This window comes from Sus scrofa, chromosome 7 (genome assembly GCF_054392235.1).
Source record: "Sus scrofa isolate SSC_HxYL_T2T_F1_AM1 chromosome 7, Sscrofa_HxYL_maternal_Yorkshire_Landrace_v2.0, whole genome shotgun sequence".
Taxonomy (NCBI): domain Eukaryota; kingdom Metazoa; phylum Chordata; class Mammalia; order Artiodactyla; family Suidae; genus Sus; species Sus scrofa.
In genome coordinates, this window is record NC_139389.1 from 69412065 (window position 1) to 69429757 (window position 17693).

The window sequence follows — 17693 nt, forward strand, 5'->3', positions numbered from 1 at the left end:
GATTAGTTTATAGTGCTATTAAAGGAAACCAGTATAACAACTTCTCTCTGGCCACTAATTGGCCAAGGGATGACCCACATACAATGTTTTTTAAGTGACTTGATCTTAAAGGTATTGCCTGTGTTACTGATTTCTCAGCTATGATGATTACTGGGTGGAAGTATAGTAGTCTGTAAACAACAACAGGACAAGTTCCTTGAAAAAGAATAGTCGAGTTAGTATTTCCTTAGTGCCAAAAGAATAATTGTTTTGTAATTGGGTACTCCCATTGTTTCAATGTTCTGATAAGGTCAAAAATATTAGTATACATTTATTAAATATCTATTCCTGGGGCAAAACTCCTTAAGTATTTATATGCTCACCAGTGGTTAACGAATGAAATTCCAACAGGAAAAATATGCAAGTGCTTTTCAGATAAATAAAAGTTAAAATAGCCCTGAGGGCAGATAATAGCTGTAAGCTATGGAAAACCTCTAGTAATGGCACGGCACTAGGGTGACAGAATGGGGGATTTCTGGGATGTGGAATTTTCCGTGTTAAAACTAGGAAATCTCAGACAAATGGGGATGTGGTCATCTCATCAAAAATTCTTGTGTGATCTTTCAAAAACTAAGTGGAAATTGCTTTTTGCTATTTTGTTTGTGAAATGTTTTTAATGCAGCACTTTTTGCTTTTTAAAAAAAATTGAGTTGTTTCTGTGTTTTGCAGGTAGGAGGTAAGAAAATGAATTTTTAATTTTAATATAAATTTAATTTAAAATCGAATTTTAGGAGTTTCCATTGTGGCTGAACCCAACTAGTATCCATGAGGATGCGACTTTGATCCCTGGCCTTGTTTGGTGGGTCAAGGATCCAGTGTTGCCCTGAGCTGTGGTATAGGTTGCAGTTGCGGCTTGGATACCACGTTGCTGTGGCTGTGGCTTAGGCCAGCAGCTACAGCTCTGATTCAACCCTTAGCATGAGAACCTCCATATGCCGAGGGTGGGGCCCTAAAAAGACAAAAAACAATAGTAATAAAAATAAAATAAAATTTTATTTCAAGTGCAAAGAGAGATTCTAGTAAGCTACCTGAATACTTGGCATTTATTTAGAAACATCTGTGTACTTCATATTTTGTTACAAACAACAAGTGTTACACCATTGTTGAGAGAGAGAGCTCATCATACCAGTTCTATGTGGTAAATAATAATAAGGTTTAGAGAAACTGAGGTTATGTGCCTCATTCAAAGTCTGGTAGATACAGAAATAACCAAAAATAGAACTTGAGATTCCTGACTGCCACCCCCTCTCTCAGACTCTACCTTTTGTCTAGAATCCAGTCTACGCACTTTATTATTGAACCAGAGGTTTTATACAAGTAGTTATCTACAGTGTGTGGTAAGATAATGCTGGATCTAGAAGTAGAGTATATACATGCCCTAGTACAAATAGACAAATGTACAAAACCATTGTGTATTTTTCCAGTAATATAAACACGTATTTAAGCCACATGAATGTGTTGCAAGGTGTGTTATTCAAATAGTCTTGCTTTAATCTTGTAGATACAATCTTAGTGTTTTTAATGAAAACTCAAAATATATGTCCTGATTGTTTGGCAAATTTGTCAGTAGTTATTAGTGACTTCTCAGTGCAAAGCACCTTTCTAGGCATCCTGGAGAGAGAAAAAAGAACGAAATCATAATTTATTTAAGTGAAAGAGACTTGAAGGAAAGTTTAGTTATAAAAATGGTAACTGTAGTTGAAAAATAAACCAAGAAGAATGGCAGAGATGGTAAGTGCTAAGGAGTTTACAAAAGACAAAATCACTAAAGGTCACTAAGATGTTTTAAGAAAGCATTATATGCTGGACTTTCTCATACCTCTATGCCTTTGCACCTACTGTTCCCTCTACCAACTACTCCTTACCTCTAACTAATCCATATTCTTCAAAACTACTATTTTTTTCAAGCCATTCCAAACCTGGCACCTGATGCCTAGAACGTGAGTATCTCCCATTACTAACATAATTCCAAGCTTTTGATAGTGTTGGAATGAATTAATATAAACCTAAAGCTATAAACCAATAGACATTGTCTTCTTATCTCAAAGTGTGTTGACTGAATTTTGCTGATATTATATTAACATTAGTGTCCTTATTTGTTAATTCGTCCAGGTCTCCATGGAAACTTGAAGGTTGTATGGAAGAGGAGGAGGGGACCTGATGCGCATGTTCTCCATGGCATCTCTTATCCAGGTTTTCTCTAGGGCAAATGCCCAGCTCACCTCTCACATACCCAGTAGTACTTTGGCTTTTCATAGTGCATGGCAAGAAAGGATTGATGTTAGAATTCAACACATCAGACACAACTAATACAATGCAGCCTGTTTATGAATGAATAAAGGACAAAACAGAAAAGCCTTAAGGACCTGAAGATTGAAGTAACTGAGGGAACCCACAAACAATAGCATCTGACAGGTTCACATAGCCCCAAAACTTTCAGAAATGAAAAGACTTTTCCTTTATTTATTAATTTATTAATTTATTTATTTTTGTTTCTCTCTTAGCTTTTCTGTGTTTTTTTTTTCATTTGTTTTGTTTGAGACAATACCATGATTTAAAAGGCATAGTAACCTCTTGTAGCTCCAGGAACCAGATGCCACTCCTTTTGCAATGTGGCAAGAACCGGTTTTTCAATTCTGTCTTTCCAACTATACCCTCACAGACATCATCAGTAAAGTAATAATGGAGGGCTTGTAATACATGACTTCTTGTCCAGAATTCTTTATGAGCTACTTCACATTTTGCTTTGATGAAATGATAATTTAGCATGTTGGATGCCTGTTTTGACACACTCGAATGCTGAAGCACTGAATAGAGTTCCCATTTTAAAGAGTTTGAAAGGTCACTGAAATAATTATAATCATTATATTGTCTCTAAAAGTTATTAAAATGGTATAGTCCCAACGCATTACCCTATCATTGATTGGTATGTTTTTACATAAAGCGAAGCTGGGTGTATGCGGACAGATTTTCTGTGAAAGTAAACAAACTGCATGTATGAGGTATGAGTCTTTGTTTTCTTCTAGGTGATTGTATGTAGGAGGTTGCAGGTGGAGAGGGTCAGAGGGATGTTTTGCAAAAGTGAATATTACTCAGCTAACTTTAAGAGGTACTATGGTGTGCCAGCCAGCACCCTAGGCTTCAGAGCTAGAAGCTCCCCTTATATGACCTTAGGCAAGTTATTTAACCACTTAAGAGCCCATTTTCCAATCTTAAAAAGAAGAAGAAGAATAGGATTTTCCTCATTGGATTGTAACATTAAATTACTAAAAGGACTCATTATATTATCATTATTGGACACAGGAAATATACAATGTTTTATTTTAGACCTGAGAATATACAATGATGATGATTCCATCTAACTTAAGGCCCTTGCCTTTGGGAGTTCCCTTCATGGCTCAGTGGTTAATGAACCCAGCTAGTATCCATGAGAACGCAGGTTTGATCCCTGGCCTCACTCAGTGGGTTAAAGATCCAGCGTTGCCGTGAGCTGTGGTGTAGGTTGTAGATGTGGCTCGGATCCTGTGTTGCTGTACCTGTGCAGTAGGCCAGCAGCTACAGCTCCAACTCGACCCCTAGCCTGGGAACTTCCAGACAGAACTTCCATATGCCATAGGTGTGGCCCTAAAAAGCAAAAAAAAAAAAAAAAAAAAAAAAAAAAAAAAGTCCTTTGAAGAGTACAGACCATTATTCGTCAAATATTGCTGTGCTTTTTTTGTATGCCTGTCTTTTTATTAGTTAATTCACCATGACGACTGTTCACCAACAGTATGTCAGGTACCATGCTAGATGTTGAGAATAAGAAGATAAAGCCATTTCAGCTCTCAGAATGCTCACAGACTAATGAGGGAAATGTGTAAACCATTAATTACACTATAATATGACAAGTACTGTAATGATGTATGATCGGAATGTCAGGGAAGCAAGAAGATAGGCATCTCAGTGTGGGAGGCAGGGAAGGGTATCATGGAGGGCTTCCTAGGGGAGGTGTGGCCTGAGCTGGGGACTGGAGGAAAAACAAATGATGCTCTGGAAAGAGGGAGTATGTATGTACATAGAAGCTTGAAAGAATATGGTATAATTGAACCTTAGCCTGTTTGGGGAACTGCCATTTTGTCAACACACTTGAAATTTAGGGTGTATGCAAGACTACTAATCCTCTCTCCCCTTCCCCCATAGGTAACTTGGCTAAAGTTTCCATAGCTTGTAAATGGTAGAGCTAGAAATCAAAGCCCTGATTCCTCCATCTCCAGAGTCTCCTTTTGCTATGCTACTTTGAAGATTTTTTGCTTTTTAAATAGTTTGTCATTATTTTTCTGAGGATTTTTGTGAGAGAAGCTATGTCAGGTTGCTTGCTAGACTCATTTTGATCATTGTGTTTAGATTATATCGATTGGGCAATAGGATGGGTGCAAGGAGAGGAAGATGTGTTCCATATTAGTTCCATATTTATTGAATGCAATTGGACATAAGCCATTGTATTAGATGTTATTGAAAATACAGATCAGGTTACATTTCCTATCCCTAAGAAGCTTACAATCAAATAGAGGAAATGAGACTTAGAGGAAAACAATTCAAGGCAGCCTATCTGTTAAGCTTAGCACTAAGACGGTGTTTCTCAACTTTTTTTCTTCATTATCACCCCCTAATCACCTCCTCTCATGAAATTATAATACCACAGATATACTGTTTATCTATTCATCTACTGTATGTAGATGTATATTTTGTGCATAAAAGGAGTTATTTTCTTTTGCCACACACATCCCTCAAGAACCATTTTTTGCCCCCCTAGGAGGCAGTGTCGCCCATGTTGAGAATATATGCACTTGGCTAAGGCTATCACTTTCACTTTTTTTTTTTTTTTTTTTTGTCTTTTGTTGTTGTTGTTGTTGCTAGGCTATCACTTTCAAAAGTCTAAGACTAACAGTCAAATTTCAGTTTGGGAGTTTTAGTAAATATCTACCCAAAGGTTAAATATAACTTAAAAATTAAATTTCCTGAGTGAAGACTAAAACCCACAGCCTTAGATTTAAAAAAATTAAATAATCATGTACGTTCTTGTGTGTGTACTTGTGTAGCTGAGCTCAGGCTGCCACATCGCGTAACTCCAGGGCAGTGTATTCACAATATAGTATCTGGTGGGAAGGGAAGGAGAGAATGAAAAATGATTTGAAGCTATATCCACAATGTGGTTGAAAGAGAAACTCAAATTTATAAATTATTTCAATTTAGCCCACTATAATCATCTAAAACTTGTCCTGACAGTCTTACCCTGTACAGAATTATGTGTTTGTGTGTACGTGAATAACTGAATCACTTTGTTGTATGGCAGAAATTATTTATCACAACCTTATAAATCAACTTTACTTCCATAATTTTTTTTTTTGTCTTTTTGCCTTTTCTAGGGCTGCTCCCATGGCTTATGGAGGTTCTGAGGCTAGGGGTCTAATTGCAGCTGTAACTGCCAGCCTACACCAGAGCCACAACAATGCGGGATCCAAGCCGCGTCTGCAACCTACACCACAGCTCATGGCAACGCTGGATCCTTAAACCACTGAGCAAGGCTAGGGATTGAACCCACAACCTCATGGTTCCTAGTCAAATTCGTTAACCACTGAGCCATGACAGGAACTCCCAACTTCCATAAAACTAAAAAATGAAAAAAATTGTGTTTGTTCTCTGCAATATGCAATTAATTAATTTTCTGTGAATGCTTAAATCACTCATGTATTAATTTATATACAGGCCAGAAGTGTACATCTACCAGAAAATTCATAATGTATACACATTCATTTTAGTCCCTAATCTAGAAGTAAGAATATGAATGCTATGCTAATTTTTACTTCATATAGCCCTTCTTTACAAATCATTTTATCAAAGCTAAAGTACCTACCCCAGAGTAAAACTGAATTCTCCTGGCCTGTATGCCAAGGAACTGAGGGAAGCCTCCAGCCAGCAGCCTGTAACGAACTGAATCCTCAATAAAGAAGTGGAGGCCTGGTTCAGAAATGGAGGAGGAGCTAAATCCTTCCAACAATCACCTGACTGGAGCTTGGAAATGAATCTTTGTGCAGTCGAGTGAGATTTCAGCCCTATTTGACTGCCAACACCTTGTTTCACCATTGTGAGAGATCCTGCAACAGAGGACCCAACTAAGCCACACCCAAATTTTGACCCACAGACACTCTGAGATAATAAATATTTGTTGTTGTTCTCATTTTGCTTTTTAGGGCCACACCCGCAGCGTTTGGATGTTCCCAGGCTAGGGTCGAATCAGAGCTGCAGCTGCCGACCTTCACCACAGCCACAGCAGCACCAGATTTGAGCCATATTTGTGACCTAGACCACAGCTCACGGCAATGCCAAATCCTTAACCCACTGAGGAAGGCCAGGGATCGAATCCGCAACCTCATAGTTCCTAGTTGGATTCCTTTCCTCTGTGCCATGACTGGAACTTCCTGTTGTTGTTGTTGTTTTAAACTGAATTTTTCTTCACTCCAACCAAAGTACCTCCTTTTACATAATCAATTTTTCAATAGAATAATTGATTAGTCTACATACACACTACCTTAGAAATTGGCACTTTTCCATAGCATTCATCAAACTTGTATAGTATGTTTTCTCTCGGAGTTGCTAAATCCCATAGTTCAGAGGAGACTATTCTTAGTGTTTATTACTATAGACTACATATAGTAATGTAGTTTTCAATACTTAGAAGGCATACAATAAATAAAGATCTAACTTAATTTGTTTCCCCATTCTTTCTACCAAATTAGATCCTTACCCTATGTCATATATCAAAATTCAGATAAATGAAATATTTAAGTATAAGGAAAGAAAACATTATTAGTAGAAGAAATATGGGCGAATATTTAATCATCTGAGAATGAGAAAATCTTTATCAGAGATAGTACCAACAATAATATCTATAAAGCAAAAGATTAGTTTGGTTTTTTTTTTTTTTTTTTGTCTTTTTGCTATTTCTTTGGGCCGCTCCCGCGGCATTTGGAGGTTCCCAGGCTACGGGTCTAATCGGAGCTGCAGCCACTGGCCTACGCCAGAGCCACAGCAACGTGGGATCCGAGCCGCGTCTGCAACCTACACCACAGCTCACGGCAACGCCAGATCATTAACCCTCTGAGCCAGGGCAGGGACCGAACCCGCAACCTCATGGTTCCTCGTCGGATTCGTTAACCACTGCACCACGATGGGAACTCCCGAAAGATTAGTTTTGACTACCTTATTTGAAGTTTCCTTCTGCAAAAACAACATCATGAATAAAAAACAAAGACAAGCTGGGAAAAATATTTGACATACATGACAGAAGGTTATTTATCTTCAATGTATCTCACGTGAATTAATAAAAAAATACAAATACAAACTAGTGTGTTTGTGAGGACTAAGACATAAACTGAAATACAAATGCCCAATAAATGACCCAAAAAATTTAGTTTTATTAGTAATTGAAATGGAATTTAATAATAATAATCCATTATCTCCTGTCAGAATTGTAGATATTTTATAAAATACTAATATTGATTTTAATGGGAGAGAAGCAGGGACAGAATGACACTGTGTGGGAATACCAATTGGTACAGCTTTTCTCAAGGTCTTTTTTTTTTTGGCTGCACTTGTGGCATGAGAAAGTTCCAGGGGCAGTATTGAACCCATGCCACAGCAGCAACTGAGGCACTGCTATGACAACACGGGATACTTAACCCTCTGAGCCACATGGGAGCTCCCAGAAAGCAATCAGAGAGTAATTTATTTTACTTTAAAATTTTTTTATTTTATTTTTATGGCTACACCTGGAGCATATGGAAGTTCTCTAGCCAGGGACTGAATGCCAGCCACAGCTGTGACCCACGTGGCAGATGCAGCAATGCCAGATTCTTTAACCTGCTGTGCCGGGCCAGGGATCGAACCTATGCCTTTGCAGCAACTTAAGCCACTGAAGTAAGTCAGATTCTTTCTTTCTTTCTTTCTTTCTTTCTTTCTTTCTTTCTTTCTTTCTTTCTTTCTTTCTTTCTTTCTTTTATTTTTTGTTTTTTTAATTTTTTTGCTTTTTAGGGCCACACCCATGGCATATGGAGGTTCCCAGGCTAGGGGTCTAATCAGAGCTACAGCTGCCAGCCTACACCACAGCCACAGCAACGTGGGATTCAAGCCGAGTCTGCAACCTACACCACAGCTCATGGCAATGCCAGATCCTTAAACCACTGAGTGAGGCCAGGGATCAGACCCGAAACTTCACGGTTCCTAGTCGGATTCATTTCCACTTCACCATGACGGGAACTCCTGAAGTCAGATTCTTAACCTACTGCACCACAGCGGGAATGCCTAGAGAGCAATTTTTAAATATGAAAAAAATCTTAAAATGAGTGGACCCTCTATCCAGCAGTATTTTCCTAGCAACTTAACCTAAGAAAATTTGTACCCAAATCTAGCTGCAAAATATTCAAGGAATGAATTGGTTAACAAATTACAAAAACTTAAAACTATGCTGCCATTTGAAATTGTATGATAGGAATTCCCTTGGCTGTATGAAGTTAAGGATCTGGCATTGTCACTGCAACAGCTTGGGTCATTGCTGTGGTGCAGGTTGATCCCTGGCCCAGCATGTAGAAACATGCTGGGGGTGTGGCCAAAAAAAGGTTAAATTATATGATAGAAAACTACTAATTGATCTGGAAAGATGGTCATGAAATGCAGTTAAACAAGGAAGAAAAGGCAGCTGCAAAGCAGTGTTAAAGGATGATCCTGTGTTGTTTTATGTGCATTTGTATGAGCAAAGTTAGGTGAATTTTTAAAACTCTATTTTTTCATTTACTAATCATAAGTTCCACACATTTTGAATGTACAATGAAATGATTTTAAATACATTTACAGGTTGTGCAACTATCCCATTTCAACTAAAGAGATTTTTTTTTTTCTTATTTACCTGTATTTTCTTATACTTCTACAATGGGTATGCATAACTGGTAATTTTTTTAAGCTTATTTTCTCCTTTACTACTGACTTCTCAAAAAAAAGAAGTTGCAAAAATATGAAGTGCCAAAATAACTATAATGGTAGCTGAAAGGTTTTTCCAAAGAACGAAAAAGATGGCAAGCAAATACACTTTAATTCATATAGATGGATTGAAGATTCACAGAGATTGAAGGACCTATTTTCGGTTTGTATAAATGTGCCTATTTGCAAAGGGCTTTACTCTTTTATCCCCACCTGCTCCTGCTCTCTCTCTCTGACCTTGCTGATCCTCTCAATGTATTTCCACTTAAAGGAATAAGGAGTTTTAGTTTTGGTTACAGCTCCAAGTTGACCCCTCACCTGGGAACTTCCATGTGTGGCTGGTACAGCCCTAAAAAAGAACCCCCCTCCAAAAAAATATTTGACTCTTTTTGATGCTATCATAAGTGGGATTGTTTTTTAAATTTCATTTTCATAATGTTCATTACTAGTGCATAGAAATACACTTGGCTTTTGCATATTGATCTTGCATCTGTAACCTTCACAAACTCATTTATTAGTCTGTTGACTTTTACGTATGAATACTTGCATATAATCACCAGCAAGATAAAAATATAGTACCTTTCCAGTAGCCCCATTATTACTGTACCTAGGCAAATGTAACCAGCCATCTTCCTTCTAATCCCTATTGATTCACTTTGCTTGTTTTTCAACTTCTTACAGTGTAATAGTACCCAGGTAATCTTTTTTGTCTGATTTTTTTTTTTTTTTTTTTTGGCTGTGCCCATGGCATGTTGAAGTCCCTCAGCCAGGGACTGAACCTGCACCACATCAGCAAGCCAAGCCATTGCAGTGACAATGCCGGATCCTAAACTCATTGCACCACAAGAGAACTCCCTGTGTCTGGCTTCTGTTGCTCAATATAATGTCTGTGAGGTTTATCCATTTTTTTGCATGTATCTGTAGTTCTTACTTTTTAATTGCTTTATAATGTTCCATCTGTATGAATATACTACAATATATTTATCCATTCCTCTCTTGGTGGACATTGGGTTGTGTCTGGTTTGTGGCTACTATGAACAAAACTGCTATAAAAATTCTCATACATAGATTTTAGTGAATGCATCAGGCATTTCTGTTGAGAATAAACCAAGCAGTAGAATTGGTCAGTCAGAGGATAGCCCATACAGAAAAAAATTACAAACCAAACTCCTTCATTACAGTTCAAGTTCTTTCTCAGATATCTTCTTTTCATGTTTGCAGATGACATGAAACTGCATATAGAAAAGCCTAAAGATGCCACTAAAAAACTATTAGAACTAGTAAATGAATTCAGTAAAGTTTCAGGACACAAAATTAATATATAGAAATTTAATGAGTTTCTAAATAATAACAAACTGTTGTAAAGAGAATTTAAGAAAACAATCCCATTTACACTTCAACAAAAAGAACAAAATTTCCAGGAGTAAATCTAAGCAAGGAGGTAAAAGATCTGTATTTGGAAAACTATAAGACATTGATGAATGAAATTTTGAAGATAATACAAACAAATGGAAAGACAAATTTGTACATGGGTTGGAATAACTAGTACTGTTAAAAAGATCATACTCCCCAAGGCAATCTACAGATTCCATGCAATTCCCATCAAAATACCAATGACATTTTTCACATAACTAGAACAAGTAATTCTAAAATTCCTCTGGAAACACAAAAGAGCCTGAATAGCCTGAACAATCTTGAAAAAGAAAAACAACGCTGGAGGTAACATGCTCCCTGATTTCAAACTATACTATAAAGCAACAATAATTCAATGGTACAATACTGGCACAAAAACAGACACATAACTCAGTGAAACAGAAGAGAAAGCCCCAAACTCATTAGAACCCACGTTATAATGGGCAACTAATCTACAATAAAGGAAGCAAAAATATACAATGGGGAAAAGGCAGCCTATTCAATAAATGGTGTTGGAGATGCAAAAGAATCAATATAAAATAAACTCAAAATGGATTAAAGGCAAACATAAGACCTGAAACTATAAAACTCCTAGAAGAAAACACAGGCGATATACTCTTAGACAATTGGTCTTCGCAATATTTTTTGGATATGTCTCCTCAGGCAAGGGAAACAAAAGCAAAACTAGACAAATGGAAATACATCAAACCAAAAAGCTTTTGCACAGTTAAGGAAACTATCAACACAATGAAAAGACTGCCTACTGAATGAAAGAAGATATTTGCAAATGCTATATCTGACATGGAATTATTATAAATAATTTATAATTTATACAAATCAACATGATTGGAAAATTGACAACCTGAATAGAAATTTTTCCAAAAAAGACATACAACAGGCCAACAGACACATCAAAAGATGCTCAAATTCACTATTCATCAAGTAAAAAGACAACAAATAGTAAGCATTGCCAAGGATTGTGCACTATTAGTGGTAATGCAAACTGGTACAGCCACTATGGAAAACAATAGAGTCTCCTCAAAAAAATTAAAAATAGAACTAACATACAATCCAGTAATTCTACTTCTGGGTAATTTTCCAAAGAAAACAAGAACACTAGTTTGAAAAGATTTATGGACCCCTATGTTCATTTCATCATCATTTATAATGGCCAAAATATAGTAGCAACTTAAATGTCCATTAATATGGATGAAAAGGGAAAGTGTATATATACATAAAATACTACTCAGCCATAAAAAGAATGAAATCTTACCATTTGTGACAACATGGATGGACCTAATATAATCTAAGTGAAATAAGTCAGAGAAATACAAATACTGTAGGTTTCACCTATATGTGAAATCTAAAAAACAAAACAAATGAACAAACAACAAAACAGAAGCAGACTCATAAATACAGAAAAAAAACAGGTGGTTGTCAGAGGAGAAGGGAGAAGGAGGATGAGCAAAATAGGTGAGTTGAGATTAACAGGTGTAAGTTTCCAGTTACCTAATAAATGAGTCATGACGATGAAATGGGGAATATACATGGGAAACATAGTCATTAATATTGTAATAACTTTGTATCATGACATATAGTCTAGACTCAATGTGGTAATCATTTTGTAATGTACAGAAGTATCAAATCACTATACTGTCACCTGGAACTAATAAAAAAACTGAATAAAGTTGCTGGAACCATTTGTGTACATTTTTTGTGTGAATATAAGTTTTCGTTTCTCCAGACTAAATGCCCTAGACTTCAACTTCTGAGTCATATGGTAGTTGTATGTTTGGTTCTATAAGAAACTGCCATCCTATCTTCCAGAGTGGTTTTAACATTTTACTTTCTCCCCAGCAATATGTATATGATTTAGTTTCTCCATATCCTCAGTAGCATTCAGGAGGATGACTTTATTATTTTAAGCATTCTTTTTTTTTTTTTTTTTTTTTGCCATTTCTTGGGCCGCTCCTGCGGCATATGGAGATTCCCAGGCTAGGGGTCGAATCGGAGCTGTAGCCGCCGGCCTACACCACAGCCACAGCAACGCGGGATCCGAGCCGCATCTGCAACCTACACCACAGCTCACGGCAACGCCAGATCCTTAACCCACTGAGCCAGGGCAGGGATCGAACCTGCAACCTCATGGTTCCTAGTCAGATTCGTTAACCACTGTGCCACAACGGGAACTCCTATTTTAAGCATTCTAATAGGTATGTAGTGATATCTCACTGTGGTTTTTAACCTGCATTTACCTGATGTCTAATGATGTTAATTAACTTTTCCTGTGCTTATTTGCCAATGGTATATCCTCTCAGGTGAAATGCCTGTTCATGTGTTGGGCACATTTTCTAATTGGATTATTTCATTTATATCTTTTTTAAAATTGTTGTTTTGGAGTTACATAGTCTAGATACTAGTCCTTTGTAACATGGTTTGCAAATATTTTCTCCCAGTCATCTGTAGCTTGTTTTTTTGTTATTCTTTTTTTTTGGGGGGGTGTCTTTTTGTCTTTGTGTCTTTTCAGGGCCGCACTTGTGGCATATGGAGGTTCCCAGGCCAGGTGTCCAATTGGAGCTACAGCTGCCAGCCTATGCCACAGCCACAGCAACGCAACATCAGAGCTGTGTCTGTGACTTACACCACACACAGCTCACTGCAACCGGATCCCTACCCACTGAGTAAGACCAGGGATCAAACCCTCGTCCTCATGGATGTTAGTCAGGTTTGATAACTGCTAAGCCTTGATGGGAACTCTGGTTTTTCTTATTAATAGAATCTTTCACAGAGCAGAGTTTTTCATTTTCATGGGAACTAATCTACCAATATTTACTTTTATTGATGCTTTTGCTGTCAAATCTAATAACTCTTAGCTCTAGATCCTGAAGATTTTTTTCCCTAGTTTTTATCCTAAAAGCTTTATAGTTTTACAATTTACATATAAATCCACAATTCATTGTGAGTTAATTTTTGCATAAGGTACATGGTAAGTTGAGGTTCATTGTTTTGACCCCAGGATGTCCAATTACTCCAGCACCATTTGTTGATAAATCTATCCTTCCTCCATTAAATTGTCTTTGCATTTCATTTGGGTATATTTATGTGCATCTATCTTTACTATAGTAATTTTCCAGGACAGAAGGACAAGAAATAAAAGCATCACAATTTAATATTGTGTTTTGTCCTCAACTACTCTTGGAAAGGGAATTTGTGGAACAGTTTTGCAAAATATTGCAAAGAGAAAATGTAACTGCAAAAACTAAACTCCTTCTATGATAGCAGAGGATAGACCTTTTATAAAAAAGTTAGGCCTTTTTTTTTTCTTTTTCTGCCGCCTCTGCAGCATATGGATGTTCCCAGGCCAGGATCAAATCCTAGCCAGAGCTGCAACCTACGCCACAGCTGCAGCAGTGCTGGATCCTTAACCCACTGCGTTAAGCCAGAATCAAACCAGTGCCTTCACAGAGATAAGCTGGATCATTAACCCATTGCACCACAGTGGGTACTACAAGTTAGGCATTTTAAACACAGTATTTTCAAGTAATTAGTTGAGCCCCTGGATCTCCCTGGGGACATGACTGGAAAAGGTAAAATTTCTGTGTGTAAGAAAATGTGAAGAAGATGGGTATTTCTCAAAGGGGCAGCAAAGAATTAAAGAGGATAAACAAAGATGGAAGATTAAACAAGCCAGGCAGTTATGCCAAGAGGCTTGAGTCCAAGGAGAAAAATGGCTGAGGAAGTTTTGTTTTTATTTCGCTTTTTACTGTTTAAGAACAAGTTTACTTAAATACAGCTTTAGGAGTTCCCGGTGTGGCTTAGCAGTAACGAACCATGAAGACTCAGGTTCGATCCCTGGTCCCACTCAGTGGGTTAAGGATCTGGCGTTGCCATGAGCTGTGGTGTAGGTTGCAGACGCGGCTCAGATCTGGTATTGCTGTGGCTGTGGTGTAGGGCGGCGGCTGTAACTCCGATTGTAACTTCCTCCGATGAAGCCGGAGAACTTCATATGCGGCAGGTGGGGCCCTAAAAAGAGAAAAGTAAATAAATACAATTTTTTTTGTCTTTTTTTTTTTTTTCCCCTAGGGCCACACCCGCAGCATACGGAGGTTCCCAGGCTAGGGCTCAAAATTAGAGTTGTAGCCGCCGGCCTATGCCACAGCCCCAGCAACTCGGGATCCAAGCTTCGTCTGTAACCTACACCACAGCTCCTGGCAACGCTGGATCCTCAACCCACTGAGCTAGGCCAGGGGTCAACACCACAACCTCATGGTTCCTTGTCAGATTCATTAATCACTGCACCATGAAGGGAACTCCAAATAAATACAATTTTAAGGCATGGTGTTGACATAGTATTATTCTGTTTCCCAAAACCTTTGGAGAAGTCAGCTTCACACTAATGACTTGTGTAACTTTTCTCCTAGATGAAGTCTATGTCATTACTTTTTCCTTTTCAAGAATAAGCCCGTTCATGTTTTAGCAACTCTGAGCACTTTCCCTTAAGGCCTAGACTGACCTGGGTGTGCAGGACCTCAGTGTTCTGTTAGAGCTCCACAGACTTGTGTCTTACCCTTTGCTCTTACTACCTTTATACCCCACTGCATAGTGAACTACTTGTTAATGTTTAATAAACCTCTGTTAAATTTTTGTTGAAGGGATGATGCATGAGAAGTTGGGTATGATTAAAAGGATGGAGGTTACAGGTTTCCAAACCAGTCAAATATCTCCATGGTTTTAGGCATACTTATAAGGAAAGTAAATTTTGTCCATAACAATCTTTCACATTTGTTTCAACACTTTCAGTGTCCCTGCCCTCCAAGTAGTTGGCTCTTTCATCTTGCCTAAGAGCTCCCAAATTCTACCCCCACACGAGCATCTAGACCTCCCCTTTGCAAGGTTCCTTTTTCTTCCTCCTCTCTCAACTATCAAAACATCTGCTCAGTAGTATTTGGCTATATAAATTATCTAATTGATTTAAGCAACTTAAATTAAAATATCACTAAAATTTGAACTATCCCCATAGAGAATCTGTATGTTAATACATTTTTTTTCATTCATTTTTACAAGGAGGTATATCTTTTAATGCTCCCTGCCCTGTCCGTCCTTTACTCTCTCTCCTGGTTCCTCATCTAACATTCCAGAAAGTAAAATGTGTTGAATGGGGGTGATATTATTTATTGAAGCCACTTTTAAAGATGATAAAATTAAGGGCTATAGAATTTACCTAGTGAGGGGTACAGGCAGGCAGAAATAGTATAACAGCTTTTAGGAGTCTAAGGAATTAAAAGTAGGTTTTCACAGTGAACTACTAACACAGCCAACCAAAAAATTAGCTTTCACTTTCAAAGACCACAATCCTTTGTGCAAAACCATTTAAAGTCTCCCTGAGTCTAGATGATATACTCTCTTGCAGAGAGTCTGTTCCTTTTGCCTGTATCTTATTCCCTCCTTTCCAATTCCTACAAATAGTCAGAAATTATAGGAATCGGCTACATTTTTTCCCCTTTTCGGCCGCTATACGGCATATGGAGTTCCCAGGCCAAGGATCAGATCCGAGCTGCAGTTGTGACAAGCTTCGGCAACACAGGATCCTTAACCCACTGTGCCAGACCAGGGATCACACCTGTGTCCTAAGATGCTGCCAATCCTGTTATACCACTGTGGGAACTCCATCACCTACATTTTATTTTATTTTATTTATTTATTTATTTTATTTTTTGTCTTTTGTTGTTGTTGTTGTTGCTATTTCTTGGGCCGCTCCCGCGGCATATGGAGGTTCCCAGGCTAGGGGTCGAATCGGAGCTGTAGCCTCCGGCCTACGCCAGAGCCACAGCAACGCGGGATCCGAGCCGCGTCTGCAACCTACACCACAGCTCACGGCAACGCCGGATCGTTAACCCACTGAGCAAGGGCAGGGACCGAACCCTCAACCTCATGGTTCCTAGTCGGATTCGTTAACCACTGCGCCACGACGGGAACTCCCCATCACCTACATTTTAAAATGAGGTATCTGAATAAAAAATGAGACAACTTTTCAAAAGTTACCTTGGAGGTAGAGAATTGAATTTAATTACTCCAAGTTACTTACTAAAATAACCTGGGGTTGTAGAGGCCAATAGGAATAACTTCTCTATTATTTACTGTGTTTAGCCATAAACAGCACTAGAAATTTCAGAGCCTTGCTGGTTAATGGAGGATCTTAAGCCCAAGAAACTTAAATATTTGCCAAAAGTTAGCCTAACTCATTAGGGGAGTGAAGCCCAAAAAAACGAGAGTCTGAATTTCCAAACAGAATGCCCTTTCCATTCTGCTAAGAGATCCATTGGGTGGTCATGAAAATCTGTAAAGGCTTGGTGGCTTGGGCTCCCCATCTTTTGCAGCCTTTCCCCATCACAGCACACAACACAAACATGGAAATTTCTTTTAATCAGCTTTTCATCACTTTGTCATTCTTAGGTTGTTGGTGCCTTTGACCTAAATGCTACGAATGATTATCATCCACAGTATCAATCTGTTCAGTGAACAGGGTGTAACGTAGGGAGGATTTGACAGTCCTCATACCATCCTCTCAGAACTACATCAGATACCCCTACTGCTCCTCACACAGACTCAACAAAATGTCTTCAACCCCAAACGGAAATATCTCTGCTGGATTGCTTTTTTTCCCCTTGCCTTTAACTACCTGACATCTAAGGTTAATTTTTTTTGTGTGTCTTGTTGTCCTCATTTCTCTCAGCTGAATCTGTTTCCATCATTCCTGTTTTCGGCCGTTTTCTTTTGATTACCCTCAAGTCTATTGCAACGTATTTCTTGGCCTCAGGTCTTTTTTCTACTGGGTCAGCAGAGGTTCTTCCTCAGCAGCTAACCTTGCCCGAGGGATAAATCCATCCCTTATTACTGATTCATCTCCTATCTCTGGCCCCGTCTGTATCTCTGACTCTGCCTGGATTCTCGCTTGTGCCACTGCACTTAACTGTCTTTCTGGTGTCTCACTCACCCACGGAGAAACACCTACATTTGCCTCAGGGAGACCCAATTCCTCTGCGGTTGTAGTTCCTAGCCTTGTCTTTCTTATAGAGATCATGAGAAGATTTTGATCCAGAAGAGAATCCTGAGAACTTATGTGACTGAGTCCAGAGAGGAAGCCTAGAGAAAAATAAAAGCTCAGGGTAAGCATGTTGGACAAGTAATGGAGAGAATCTCAAGTCATCAAACACCCCTGAAGAGTAACA